The sequence below is a fragment of the Puma concolor genome, chromosome B4 (genome assembly GCF_028749965.1).
Source record: "Puma concolor isolate L17-30 chromosome B4, mPumCon1.1.hap2, whole genome shotgun sequence".
Lineage (NCBI taxonomy): Eukaryota > Metazoa > Chordata > Mammalia > Carnivora > Felidae > Puma > Puma concolor.
In genome coordinates this window covers 9,325,584-9,339,331 of record NC_141673.1, presented here as the reverse complement: position 1 = coordinate 9,339,331, position 13,748 = coordinate 9,325,584, and the positions used below count along the sequence as shown (strand labels likewise).

At 60.0% G+C, this 13,748-nt stretch overlaps 1 protein-coding gene across 2 annotated transcripts in view; it reads left to right on the top strand.

The window, feature by feature from the left end:
• The window catches only part of MGAT3 (beta-1,4-mannosyl-glycoprotein 4-beta-N-acetylglucosaminyltransferase), a 57,286-nt gene that overhangs the window by 19,959 nt on the left and 23,579 nt on the right, over nucleotides 1–13,748 (top strand). The window contains exon 1 of one of the 2 annotated variants that reach the window (XM_086712222.1): nucleotides 4,796–4,968. The exons of the other annotated variant lie outside the window; for it this stretch is intronic. The gene's annotated coding sequence lies outside the window, so the exon portion shown is untranslated. Of the gene's footprint in view, nucleotides 1–4,795; nucleotides 4,969–13,748 lie in introns of those variants that run through there. 2 annotated transcript variants of the gene reach the window in all.

Below are 13,748 nucleotides of genomic sequence, written 5' to 3'. Positions count from 1 at the left end.
GGAGGCTGGGATCCTGAGCACTTCCTGTCTGGTATCCTGGCCTCCCTGCAGGGCTTTCCGTAAGCACTTTGGCAAGGGAGGAGAGGAGGTTTGCCCTAGAGTCTGAGATGGGTGGAATGTATACTTAGAGATGGGCTGGGAAGGTCCCTGCGGGCAAAGTCCGGGAGCAGCAAAGACCTTGAGGTGGGAACTCTCCAAATGGGGCTTGAGCGAGCCCTGTGGGAACCAGAAGTCGGAGTGGCCTCTGAGGGGAGGACACGCCTGGGTTGGGTCCCAAGGATGAGTAGGTTTGCCAGAAAGGCTTTCTGGGCAGGAAGACTGATACACGCTAAGGTGCAGGGCTGAGAAAGGTCAGAGAAACTTACAAGCATTTGGGAGAGCTGCCTGAGGGTGCTTTTGGGAAGGGCTCATTTATGAGGGGCGGGGGATGGAGTGCGGGTAGGTGAGGGCGGGACAGGAGGGCTCTGCACTTTGGACAGCAGGTGATAGAGAGGGGAGGGAACCGAGCCTGCATTGAATACCTCTACTGATGACCGGCATGTAATCTGGCGGCCACCCTCCAGCCCATTCTGCAGATGAAGAAGCCAAAGGCTTTGAGCCAGCTCACTCTGCCAGCCAGGAGCCTTGGCGAGGGCCGGTGCTTGGCCCTCGGCAGGGGTTGGGGACTCCTCACCTCGGGCACCCAGGGCCAGGAGTGAGATGACCCGGGGAGGGAAGAATGTGGCTCCTGTGGGCCAGGCAGCAGCTGCTGAAAGGGATAACAGACCTAGCGATTGTTCACAGAGCCAAATCGGCCCCAGGTGAAGGGACTGCGGAGCTGTAAGGTGACACCGCCTCGGACTGGCTAATCTTGTATCTGAGCTTCTTTAGCTCCAGGGGCCCACAGCTTCCCTGTCTACTGGGGGAGGGGTTGGGGAAGGAGGACCACCTAGCAAGCCCCCACCCCCTCCCCTACGGCCCTTTCTGTGGCTTTACAGATAGACCGGAAGTGAGCGAGGAGGGAGAGGAGGGTGGGGTCCAGATTCCACTGATATCAGTGTGATGGTGGGTGGTGATTATTCCCATTTTACAGATAAGGAAAGTGAGGTTTAGGGCACTGAAATGACTGGGACACACAGCAGAGCTGGATTAATCACGCCAGTATTCTGCCTCTCCACTTGCTAAGCACCTCCTGTGTGCCAGTCCTCTCTCAATGCTGAAGAAACAGAGGGGTGTCTCCCCTCCTAGCCAGCTCTCTCAGCGATGGGCTCCTGGTACAGGGAGGGTGAAGAGGTGGGGCCTGGTTGGCTGGCCTTGCCTTTTGGCCAGTTGCGTGTGGCTGAGCCGGTCAGTTGTCATTTCTGTTGGGCTGGGAGGGCAGGCTGGCCGCCCACAATCCCCAACACGGTGAGACTGCCAGAGTGCGTTGGGCAGACGGGGGCTGACTTTGGTATGGCCCCGCCAAGGCCGACTCCCTTGCGGCCTCACAAGAAGCTTGGAATCTAGAAAGGTCAGGAGAACAAAGACGGAGCTGGGGGGAGGATGAAACCCAGGGAGCGGGCCCCCAGAGTTGACCTGGCCAGCTCCAGGCTGCGCAGGGCAATCCCACACTTGCTCTACACAAGTGTTCTGGGGGGGGGGGGGGTCACCTACCCCTGCACGGGCTTGAGGGCACCCACGTGTGGATGGGGGTGCCCTCGTGAAGGATACAGGGTATAGCCCACTGAAGCAGGGCCTGGGGGACATAGCTTTCCTAAAGTGGCCATTTCGGACAGGTCCAAATGAACAGCGACTGTTTTTTTTAAGCACAGCTGATATGCACACAGATGGCATTCATTCATTCATTTTTTTTTTTTTTTTTTCCTGGCAAATGTTTATTGAGTGCCTCCCGTGGACCCAGCCTGACACTGGGTGCTCTGGAGACAGTGGCCCAGCGGTGCCAGCTAAGACAGTCTGGCTGGCGGACCCTGAGGAGGGCACCTTGCGTACAGAGACCCATCTCACCCTCTAAGCAGCTTTAGAAGGGAGGCTTCCTTATCCCCATTTCACAGATGAGGAAACTGAGAGCTAAACCGCTTGTACGAGAAGACCCAGACCCAAGCCAGACCTCTCTGGTTCCTGAACCCGGTTACACCTGAGCTGTGGGACCCTCCCCACAGATTTACTTCTCACGCCATACCACGGGCAGGGCCTGGAGGTTCAAGGACAGGAGGAAACATCTGGTTCACACCTTATTTTAAAAAACCAAAAGGGAGACAAGCTATACATGTAATGGATTCGTTTTTAGGTCACAACAAAATGGCTTCACATCAAATGAACTGCATCAAAAAAAAAAAAAAAAAAAGTCATGAGGGAAAATGAGAGGCCGGGGCCGAGGCTGGAATCTTACTTTCCACTGGACATCTTTCAATAATTTTCAAATTTGCACTGTGTACAGCTATTACCTATTCACCCAAATCAATGACAAAATGTCAAGGGACAAAAAGGCATATTTGTGGCTCAGGCCTTGATCAGGATCTTTCCTGCTGATAGGGCTGGGGGGAGCCCCTGCTCGTCACGGGGAGAAAGAACACATACTAGGCGAGAAATGAATGCTACCGACGGCTCGCTGTGCGTACCCTGGCCAACCTGGGTGTGATTCCAGGCTCCAGGGCCTCCCAGTCTCGTTACCCTGGGCGTCCTTGGATGGCAGCTGTGAAACTTGAGGGCTACGGTGGTTTTTTTTCCCAGCTTGGTACTCACGGGCCAGCGTCGAGGTTTCTGAGACGCCCAGAGCAAGCCAGACCTGAAACTGTGCTTCTCTCGTGGGCCAGGAGGGATGCCCAAGTTGCTGCAGGAGGAAGAGCAGATTCTCCCGGGGAAGTCAAGGGCAAGGAAGGCGTCTTTGAGATGGTCCTTTCCAGATGACAAGATTCCCCAGGCAGAGGCACGGGGAGAGGCATGGAGAGGTGGGCGGGGGGGGGGGGGGGGGGGGGGGGGGAAGAAAACCAAAAGAAGAGTAATTCAGAACACAGGGAAATTACATGAAATTCACATCGTTAAAATAAAGTTTTATTGGGACACCACCATGCTCATTCCTTCAGCTACGGTCTAGGGTTGATTTTCTATTACAGTGGCTGAGTTGAGTAGTTGAGACAGAAGCTCTGCCGGCAGAAAAGCCTAAAATATTGACTAGCTGGTCCTTACAGAAAATAGTTTGCCTACTCTTGGTTTAGAGGGAATCTCCAGGGAGAGGAGGGGTGGGGATGAGGCCGGCGAAGGGACAGAACCAGGTCACCAGGGCCTCCTTCTGCCCTGCCCGGGCACTGAGCTTAAGCTGAGGGCACATGGGAACCATTGAGGGGTCAGGGGGAATGCGACCTGCTCAGATGAACGCTGGAGAGGAGTCATACCGACTGCTTGCCAAGGATAGATGGTGGGCAGGGGGCTCACGGAGCAGGAAGCCCAGCCAGAGGCAGCTCCAAAGGCCTAGCAAAGACCAGTGGGACCACCCTTGAGGACATTTGCCGGGACCTAGCTTTGAGGCGTCTCCCTGCCTTCCCCATGCACCTTCGCCTCCGGTTCAGAGGCCTGTTCGCTGTATACCCAGGGTACCCCGCACGGGGGCCGGAAGTGACTGCCTCAGGCCGGCGTCCCTGGGCGGAAGGAACTTCCAGAAGGGCGGGAAGCGCGTGGAGGCCGCCTGGGAGGCCGGAGCAAGATCAGGAGGAGCCAGAGTGTGAAGTGGTGGGCGCTTGGAGAACCGATGGTGTTCAGATGGCAGGAGAGGCGACCCAAGAGGTGGGCAGGCGACGGACCATGGGACTTTTAGTGCCCGCTGAGGGGAGCGAGGGAGGGGGAGGTTTACTCCCTGGAGTTCCAGGGCGAGGAGTCACGGGGCCACGATGACTCTGGGCATATACAGCGATGGAGGGAGTCGGAAGGATACAGGCGGACAAAGCCCGTGGACCCCCGGCGGTATACTCTGGCCACCTGCACAGACACAGACCTGTGTGGACTCGGTAAAAGGCCTAGCACCGTGCACGCACCACAACAGAAGACCAGGCCTCTGCACACGACCATAGATGGGTGTACACATAAGCACAGCTGCCCAGAGCCACGCACGCACACAGGCCCCAGAGGCCTCTCCGCGCGGTCACGGATGTGTGCACACAATCACGGCTCAGGTACACGCAGGAAGGGCCGCCGGATCCGGGCACACCATAACACAGATGTACACGCCCATGCACTCCCGGGAGCTGTAGGTCACACAGTCCCATGCACACAGCAGAACACGGGCGCACACATCCACGCACACACCAGAACCGGACACGCGGACCCTTGCGCACGCCAGACACACACACACACACACACACACACACACACACACACACACTGACCCGCCCCGCCCCCCATCGCACACACAGCCGCCCAGGACGCACCGGGCCGTGGGCCGGCGCACGCACGGTCACAGGCAGGGGCGCGCACACACACACACACACATTCGATCGCACACGCGGGAGGCGCGGAGCGGCGGCGGCCGGAGACTGCGGCCCGAGGCGCCCCCCGGCCCAGCTCGGCGCGGCGAGCGGAGGGGAGGGGGCTCCGGTGGGGGTGGGGCGGGGGCCGGAGCCGCCGAGCCCGGCGGGAGCGGGCACCTCTGCGCGCCGCGCTCGGGCCTCGCCTCCGCACCCCTCCCCCCCCCACGCGCGCCTCCCGGGGGGGCCCCTCCCCCGCGCCCGTCCGCTCGCCGGCCCCCCGCCGCGGCCCCGGGGTGCAGCCAGGCGGCCGCGCCTGGCCCGCGGGACGGGGTGGAGGTGGGGGCGGGGATCGGGGCCGGGCCGGGGCCGCGCCGCCCGCGATGCCGGGCGCCCGCCGCAGCCGCCGCCGGAGCCCGGGATGGGGCGAGAGGCTGCGGCGGACGCCAGCATCTCCCCGCCGGGGGCCCCGGGGGCCGCGGAGCCGCCGCCGCCGCTGCTGCCGCCGCTGCTGAGACCCGGCGGGCGATGGGTGAGTTGACCCTGGCGTCCCGGGGGGCCCGCGCCGCAGCCCCTCCATCCCCGCACTCCGGGCCCTCCGCCTCCATCTCCGCGCCGCCTCCTCCGCGCTCGCGGCGCCCCCCACCCCGTCACGGCTCCCACAGCCCCCTCCCTCCCTGAGCGTGACCCTAGGGGCGGGGGCGGGAGCGCCGGGCCCGGGGGTTGGGGGCGTCGAGACGGGGTTGGGGGGGCGGGATGCCGGGGAGGCTACTCGGCCCCGACGCCCCCTCCCCCAACCCGGCTGCTCAGCGGAGCTTTCCCCGGCCCCGGAGGGCAAAGCCTCATCCCTTCGATCCCCTCCCTCGGCCTGGGCGGGGGGCGTCCCCGAGGCGCGGGGCTCGAGCGGCGCTTTGTGCGCTGTGCCCCCCCCCCCCCCCCCGAAGCCTCCGGCGCGGCGCGGGGCTGGGGGTGGGAGGCCTCAGCGCCCGCCTTCCCCACCCCCCCTCCCTCCCACCCCGACCCCGGGCTGCGGCGGCGGAGGCCCAGGCGCGGTCCCGGAGCAGGGCGGGTGCGGAGGCTGGGACTGTGGCTGCTTGTGGGGACCAGGCGGAGGGGCGTGGGGAGAGCACCCCTAGTCCTTTCGGCGGGGTTGGGGCGGGGGTGGGGGGGTGGCGAGGCTCCCGCTCTTTTCACTGCACTGCCCGGGGCGGGGGAGGGAACCTGGCTGGGGGAGGGCGCTATAAATATCTGCAAATAGTGAGTTCTGGAAGCGGGGGTGGGGAGGGGAGCTTGGGCGTAAGTGGGAACGGTGGAGCCTGAGCTGGGGTGCCACAAGAAACAGGGGTGGGTCTCAGCCAGCCTGGTAGCGGGAGGTCAGGTGACTGTCCTGGCTCTGGACTCCCGAGAAGGCGTGTGGGCAGGAATACTACCCCAGAGAGACCCCTCCATGGCCCCCCAGCATTGGCCCTGCCCCCATCCCCCTAACACTCCTTGCCACTCCTGGGACGCCAGTCCAGACCTGCCTTGATGGGGAGCTGTGGATACTGGCGGGTCAGCTCCCTGGGCAGGTCCTGAAGATCCAGGCCTCCGGGTGCTGAGGAGTTAGGCACAGGGTCTTTGGAAAGTTTGGAAGAGGTTCTGCCAGCCCAGGGAGGAGAGAGAACTTGCTGGAACAGTTCGCTTGCTCAGTACTGAAGGGAAGGGCACTCTAGGTAGAGGGAATGGCGTGAGCAGAGGCTCTGAGGTGTGAGCGCCTGGTCGGGGTGGAGAGTTGTGGAAGTGGAGGCTGGTCAGGCACGGGAGTGACCCACGTGAACGAAGCGAAGGAGGGCCAGGTGGAGGTGAGGTGTCGGGCCATCCCAGGGAGCTGGCACAAGCGAGCTCCCGAGGACAGCGAGGCGCTGATGGGGCCGGGAGTGCTGCCATCTGGCTCAGCAGCCCCTCCGGAGTCTGCCCAGGGCCTCTGCTGTGGTCAGGGCTGCCTGGCCCACATCTGCTGGTGGCTGGACCGCCCCAAGCCAAGTCCGCGTTCCGAGTCTCAGTGTTCGCATCTGTCAAATGGGGAGACTCCTCCACAGGGTTGTGGGGAGGTCTGCGTGAGGTGATGAGCGCAGGGAGCCCAGCACCTGAGAAGGCCTCGGGAGATCCTTGGCCGCTGCTAGTATGTTTACCTGGAAAACGGGGGGGTGTTGATGTCAGCTGGTGGGCCAGGCTCACTTTACCCGGTGACGATGAGGATCCTGTGAGGGCTGGATGTGACCCGGGGAAGCCAGGGGCTGGGGGAACTGCCAGTCCGCGTGCTTACGCTATTCTGGAAGAAGAGAGAAGCAGTGGGCAGTGGCTGGGGCGGGGTGGTCCTCCTTGTGCCCCTACGGACACCTTAGCCATGGCATTCAACGGACCCTGCCGTGTTCCCCAAGGCCAAAGCCTCTTTGTTCTCCATGCTGCACGATGCACCCCTTCCTCCTAGTCAGCTCTAGCCCGGCACATGGGGGACCAGGGCTCCCTTCTAGAAGGTTCTTCAGACACTGAGACCAACAAACACAATATTCTCCTGTGAGGGGCACTGTCATGGGCAGCCGGGTGGAGAGGACACAGACCTTACCCCCAGGAGAATGGAATCTAGTTGGGCAGCAAAACCAGTCGGGCACCCATGGTCTTGCGTAGACCTGTGCTGGCTGCTTAGGGGTGGCGGGGGGACGGGGAGGAGAGTTGCACTAATTGCAGCGTGGGACAGTCAAGGGCAGAAGTTAAAAGCAAAGATTCCGGACCCAGTGTCCCACGTTCAAATCTCAACTCTGCCACTTCTTACTGCGTGACTGTGGACTGGTGACTCTGCCTCTCTGTGCCTCTGTTTCCTTGCCTCTAAAATGGGAACGAGGCACACCAGTGCTATTTGAACAGCTTGGTTCGGTTTCTAGTGGGCATTTACGCCCCCTCTTCCAGAATGGGTCTCCCAGGTCACCCCTGCCTCCTGGAAGACTACACAGCCTGCTCCAGTAGGCTATCGTCTTCCTTTTGTCTGAGTCCCTGTAGGCGGGGGCCTGCCTTTCTGTGTCCGTTGCTCGGGCAGGGGGCGATGGTGTGCTGGCAGCAGGCCCTCTGGGAGAAAAAGGTACCTGATCAACAGCGTTGGCAGGTTTCCGTGGTGTAAATCTTCCGGCAAGGGCCATTTGAGGCTACCAACAGCGTCACCATCTCGCAGTGGGAGCTGGTCCATGCCAGCTTCAGCACCCAGGCATTCAGTAGGTGCTTAATAAATGATGGGTGGATAAGGAGAGAAGGCTCCAGAGACTTGGGGAGCTGCCAGGCCGTACTGTAGCTGAGAGAGGGAGGCATCAGACAGGCTGAGGCCAGGACAAGAGACCACTCTGAATAAGTAACCCGTGGTGAGATGGCGGGCAGAGGGGAAGGAGGGCTGGTGTCCTCCCTTCCTGGGAACCTCTGCACCTCTGACCGTGCGTCACTTCTGCTCTGGATCCTCTTGACCTTGGCCTGGTTTGGGCTGTCTGCACAGAATGACCTAGCTGGATCCCAAGCATTAACCTGACAAGAGCTCTGAGAAATGGTCCAGACGGGTCTCAAACGTCAGATTCTATTCCCTTGCTTGTGCTGTTCCCTCTGCCTGAATGTTCCACCCACCTCTTCCTATGCCCCCTGAAACTCTGTCACCCTTCAAAAGCCTCCTCCACCCCAAATCCCACAGACCCTTCTCCCCTTCTGCTCTTCCTCTGGCCTCACAGCCCCTCTCGTGTGCACCCTGCCTGCCCGTAAAAATATTAGTAGCTAACATTGCATCTGCACAGCAACCCGTGATAGAGGTACCGTGATAATCCCTTTCGCAGATGGGGAAATGGAGGCTCTGTCTTGTTAACGACGACCCGTCCTTGGCCTCTCGGCTTGAGCATCCGTTCGATGTGCAGGGAGGCTCCTTGCTGTGGGCTGGGCAGAGAACCACTTCTCCTTCTTGAACGTGTTTGCTGTGGCGTGTTCCACTAGGCCGTGAGTTCCCTATGCTATAGGAGCTCGAATGAATGAATGAGTGAGTGAGTGAGTGAGTGAGTGAATGACTTTCAGCCCCAGGGAGCATCCCTGTTCTTTTACCCATTCCTCCTCCCTTTCCATCCCTGTGGGAGGAGACTGACCCCCCAGAGGGCAGCCTCACACCATGGAGGGCTGGTCACAGGGACCCTGCTTGGCCACACCTGCCAGAAGGGAAGGGGAAGTGAGGCTTTGGGCGGGGCCGAAAGCAGGCATGGTAGAAGGTAGTGGACCAGCCTCCTGTGGTCTAGATTGGGGCTGACATGGGCCCACAGCCCTGCCTGTAACCCAGGCAGTTAACGGGGTCCCAAAATACTTTTTCTCGCACCGCCCCAAGTGGAAATTCCCCTGTTGGCCCACTTATTCTCATTTTATCTAGAAAAATAAAGTTGGAAATAAGAATCATTCACACACCTAATTACTCCGTGGCTTTATGAATTTAGAGCCTGTTTGGCTCTAGACTTTGGTTCCCACCGAAGTAGGAATCCCCTGGGAGGGGCAGGGTGAGGGCCAAGGCAGGAGGCCAGAGTCTGCGCTGACACTGGGGCCTCCTCAGGGTCTGCCCTCCAGTTGCCCTCTCCTAGCAGGCTGGGAACTTCCCAGAAGCAGCAGCCCAGATGGGGGTCTGAGCGAGGGAGGGTGGCCAGAGGCAGTCTCCAGGATTCTGGTTGACAGAGACCCATAATGGATGACTTCCCAGGCTGTTCTACCCCACCTCGACCTCTGAGTCATAATAATTTGCTGCTATTTATCGAGCACTTACTATGTGCCGGGCGCTGGGCCAGGCACTTTGTCTGCATTATCCCAGCGACGCCTGCTAACTTCCCTCGAAGTAGGTACTATTATTAACCCCATTTGGCAGTTTGAGGGTGCCTGGGGCTCAGGGCCAGGAAGTGGCAGGGCTGGGATTGTATCCAGCCTGTAGGACCCCCAGAGCCCGATGGGGCCCCTCGGATAGGCCCCTCAGTCACTCAGAAGGGAACGGTCTCTGAAGCCTGGACGCCCGAGACAGCCACGTCACTGGTGTCCTGGCCTCCAGGCCACCCTCCTTGTGGCCCTGATTGCCGCTTCCTTCTTTCCCATAGTCCTGGGGCACTGTCTCTGGAAGCCCCGTGTAGCCTCACCTGGGCGGCTTGGGGAAAATACAGATTTCCCAGGCCCCGCCACACCCCGCTGAGTCAGAATCCCACTGCGGGAGAGGGGGCTGGAAACCCAATTTTTAAAATGTTGTCCTGGGGATAGAGAGGCCTGCGGACTCCCAGAACCACTGCCCGGCCCAGTGGAGTCCAGGCTGCTTTAAGAGACTCCCTTGCCCTTAACCCAGATCCCTATGACCCTGCCCCCGCTTGTGTTCCCAGCCTCTGCCCCCTGCTACCCTAACCCAGCTCTGCACACACACCACACTGACCCCCCACGCCCCATTTTGCCTTTATTCAGGCACCTGCTGCTGCTGTTTCCTTCTGGAAACAGGTCCCAGCCGGCCACAGACCCCACAGAGCTTGTGTAATACTCTGGACCAGTCGCTCGTGGCCCCACTCTTGCTAGCCCGGGCCTGGCACACAGCCTGGGCGAATCGTGGTGGGTGAGTGATGGTGGCCGGGGAAGGGGGAACAAGGGAGGGCTGCCGATGACAGGTGAGGCTTCCAGGCTGGGTGCACAGGCACTCTCTGGGGCTGGCACCTTGCCTAACATGGAAAAGGCATTTGATGACTGTTTCTTAACTGCTTGTTGAATGGTGATCTGTCGTGTGACGGGGTGAGGGCCACTTCCGGAAGCAGTGCAGATTGGCGGGTTTAGGTGAAAGATTGAGAAGGCGCCTTCCTGGCCATCTCTGAGGACCGTGACTATTAATGGTCCGAACTCATTTATGGCTCGGATGGGAGTGAGGGGCTGGTGCTTTCTTGCTCGATTTCATTTCAGTATCTCAGGAGCCCTGGGAGGGGGGTGCTGATGTAATCCTTATTTCGTTCAGTGGAAACTGAGCCCTAGACAGGTGACTTGGTGGGGTCACACAGCTGGGAGGGGGTCCTGCAAAACGGAGCCTTGCCCGTTGTGCGAAAAAAAATAAATGAGTCTGCAATCTACAGTTTATGAAGCGGTAACACATCATCTGAGTTGGTTCTAGCTGTGGCTTGGACGTTTGGCTCTACGTTTTCACCTATGCCCGCATCCCGGGGTCAGAAAACCTGCATCCAGGGGCCTTCTGTGTCTGTAAGGGGCAGTGGTGGGAAGAGATCCCGCCTCCGGGCTGGCGGGAGAGAGAAACAAACAGGCGGTGTTGGGGGCTCTGGCACATAGTAGGTGTTTGGGAACCCCTGTGGTCAGTTCAGGCAGAGCCAGCTCTGGTCCCACCTGGACCTTGGAACAGCCCAGATCAGTCTTCAGTCTTTGAGCCAAGGCCCACAGGGTGTGGGTGACGGGTCCAAGGTCATACCTGCCATTAGGATTAGAGCAGAGGGTGTGAGGCTCCTCCACCACGGCCGAGAGGTCCAGGGAGTGGGGCAGGGGGATTCTGTCTGTGCGGGATGACCTCTGTCACAGCCATGAAACCACAGAGCCTGTCCCCAAAGGGCCCCCAGGCAAACCGCCTCTCAGCGGTGTCCAGGACTGCTGCGGGGCCTGGCGTGTTACTGCTGTCACAGATGTTCGGGGCCATACCTGAGTACGGGCAGTGGCCCTGCAGCCACCAGGGGGGGATGTAACAGACTCTGTGGTCTGCCTCCAGGTACTGGCATGTGGGGAGGGCGAAACGCACCAGCACCCCACCCAGACTAGAAATCCAGGTGCTGGCTTCCCCCGCACACCCCCAGGGCCTTTGCAGATGCTATCCCTCTGTCTGCAGTGGCCTTCCCCTCCTCTCCTGGCAGGTGCTGGCTCATCCTTTAAGACCCCTCCAGGAAGCCCTGCCTGACTCCCACCCCAAGGGCCAGGCTGATCCGCCCTGCCAGGATTTCCATCTGGCTGCTCCACAGGATGCTGAGAACCTTGAGGGCCTGGTCATAATCCAGGGCCTGGTCGGAGATGCCAGCGGAGTGGACAGGGAAAGCAGCTCTAAGGTGCAGCCCAGTTCAGGCGACTGTCCCCGCAGCCCAGAGAGGAGACCAGGCTGGGGAGCCTTGAGGCCAGATAGCTAGCCAAACATGCCCATTTCACAGAGGGAACGTTGAGGCCCGAGGTGCTTGGGATTGACCTAGAGCACCCTGGAGAGTGGTTGGTAGTCCCTTTGTGGCTTGTAGGAGGAGGGCCCAGGGCTATGTGGCCGTACCCCTCCCCCACTCCGGTCCCCAGCTGGAGCATTTCTCTGCAGGATCAAGGCCAGGTCTGGGGGGGATGGGAAGAAGCCCAGGAGAGCAAAGTCCCCAGGGCTCAGGTCTGCACTCGGTCTTCCCATGCGGAGGACAAAGCTCCTTAGAGAAAATGCTTGCTGTCCAAAAGCTGGCAGGAAATCCACATCGATAGCTCATTCCTGCAAAAAGATGCACAGGAAAAAAAGCCGGTGAGAACTTAGGCCAAAATGTTAGCCCCGGGGATGGTGGGTGATATTACCCTTCTTTCGCTGGGATTTTCACATTTCCTAGGTTGTAGGTGAGACCTTTATAACCAGAAAAATGAAGTTACCATGGAAAGGAGAGAAGTCCAAGAAAAGGTGCCCGAGAACAGCCAGCTCCCCATTCCCATTCATGAGACTCTGGGGTCACCATGTGTGAGTGGCTTCCAGAGGGACCCTGGCCCCAGGCACATCCTCCAGAACAGGTGCGCCTGTAGCAGGCAGCTCAGCCTGTGTGTCTCTCTTTCTTGGAAATTGGGTCAGCGAAGAGTCCAGACCTGGGGCCTACTGGGATGCAGCACACCCAGAATTCCGTTCAAGCCTCTGATGTCCTTCCTGTCGTGTGGGTTAGGCCTCGGGGCCCTCGCCTTCCCACCTCCACCTGGACAGCCACCCCACCCCACCCCAGGCTGCCCTCTGCCCCTCCCAGCCAGAGGTGACCCTAGGCTGTTTGCTTCACCTCCATCCGGGTGGCCAGGTGGGTGCGTAGCACCGTTGACTGCCTTCCTTACCGACGCCGGCCCCGAAGTGCCCTTCCAGGGGGTCCTCCTACGATGTAGTCAAGTTCGACCTGGTGGAAATGGTCTTTGGAATCACAGCTGAGCCTTGATCCTGGGTGAGGATGCGATCTCCGTCTCCCCCATGTACCTAGTACAGAGCACCCATTCATTCGGTCAGCTGTTATTCAGCAAGTGCTAGGGCCCAGGCTAGGTGCCAGGGGCACAGATCTGCTGATTTTAGGGTGTGACGTGTCTGTGTGTTTGAGCACATGTTTTGTGCACATCACCTGCACGCACACACAGCGTGAGCATCTCCGTCATATGTGAACTCTGGTCTTTGAGGCTGTGACAATGTGTAATCCTGCCGGGACCCCGGGCACACCTGGTTAATTCATTCTGCAAGTGTTTAACAGACACCCACTAAGGAAGTACCAGGCTCTGACCCCAAAGAAAAATGACCCAAGGTCTCTGTCCTCGGGAAGTGCCGTCTCGGGGGCTGTCGCAGTGCGGACTGGTGGGGGCAGAGGCTGGCAGGGCTGGGGGTGGTCAGAAACGTGGTCCTGGAGACACGGGGAAGAGTGGGGAAGGGTGTTCCTGCCCAGCTGTGAGGATGATCTCCAGCATCCCCTTCAGCCCAGCGACCCAGGGCCTGGGACGGCCCTCCCCCCCCCCATTTTAATGCCCTAAAGCATCCCCGAGGGCCGACGGAACTGGAGCTCTGGGTGGTGACCTGTGGGCCCCGACTGCTGGGGGCTGGGAGAGAATACAGGGAATGAAAATGAAGCATGTGGGCCGGAGAACCTGCCTGGGCTGCAGACCTTTCTGAGAGGTGAACTTGGGGACCAGGCACGAGAACACAGCACCTGGAAAGTAGAACCCCGTGATCCAGACCAGAGAAGCGGGATCATGGAACTTAGAGGAGGAAAATGGAGCAGCAGACCTAGAATGTGGGCCTTCCAGAACCTGAAACACTCAAGTCAGCCGGAAGCTGGAAGATCCAGTCTGTGCCCCCGGTGGTCAGTGGGGGAAACTGAGGTCTGGCAGGAACGGGGAGGCCTTGAGCATTGGTGAGCTGCAGTGGCACGCACGTGGTCTCTGCTGAGCCAGGCCCTCCCCACAGCTCGCTGCTGCCTGACCTCGGGCGCGTCCTGTCCCCTCTCCAAACCTCAGTTTCCCCATCTGTGAAATGGCCACGTGACGGTCAAACAAGATGGAGCACTTCAC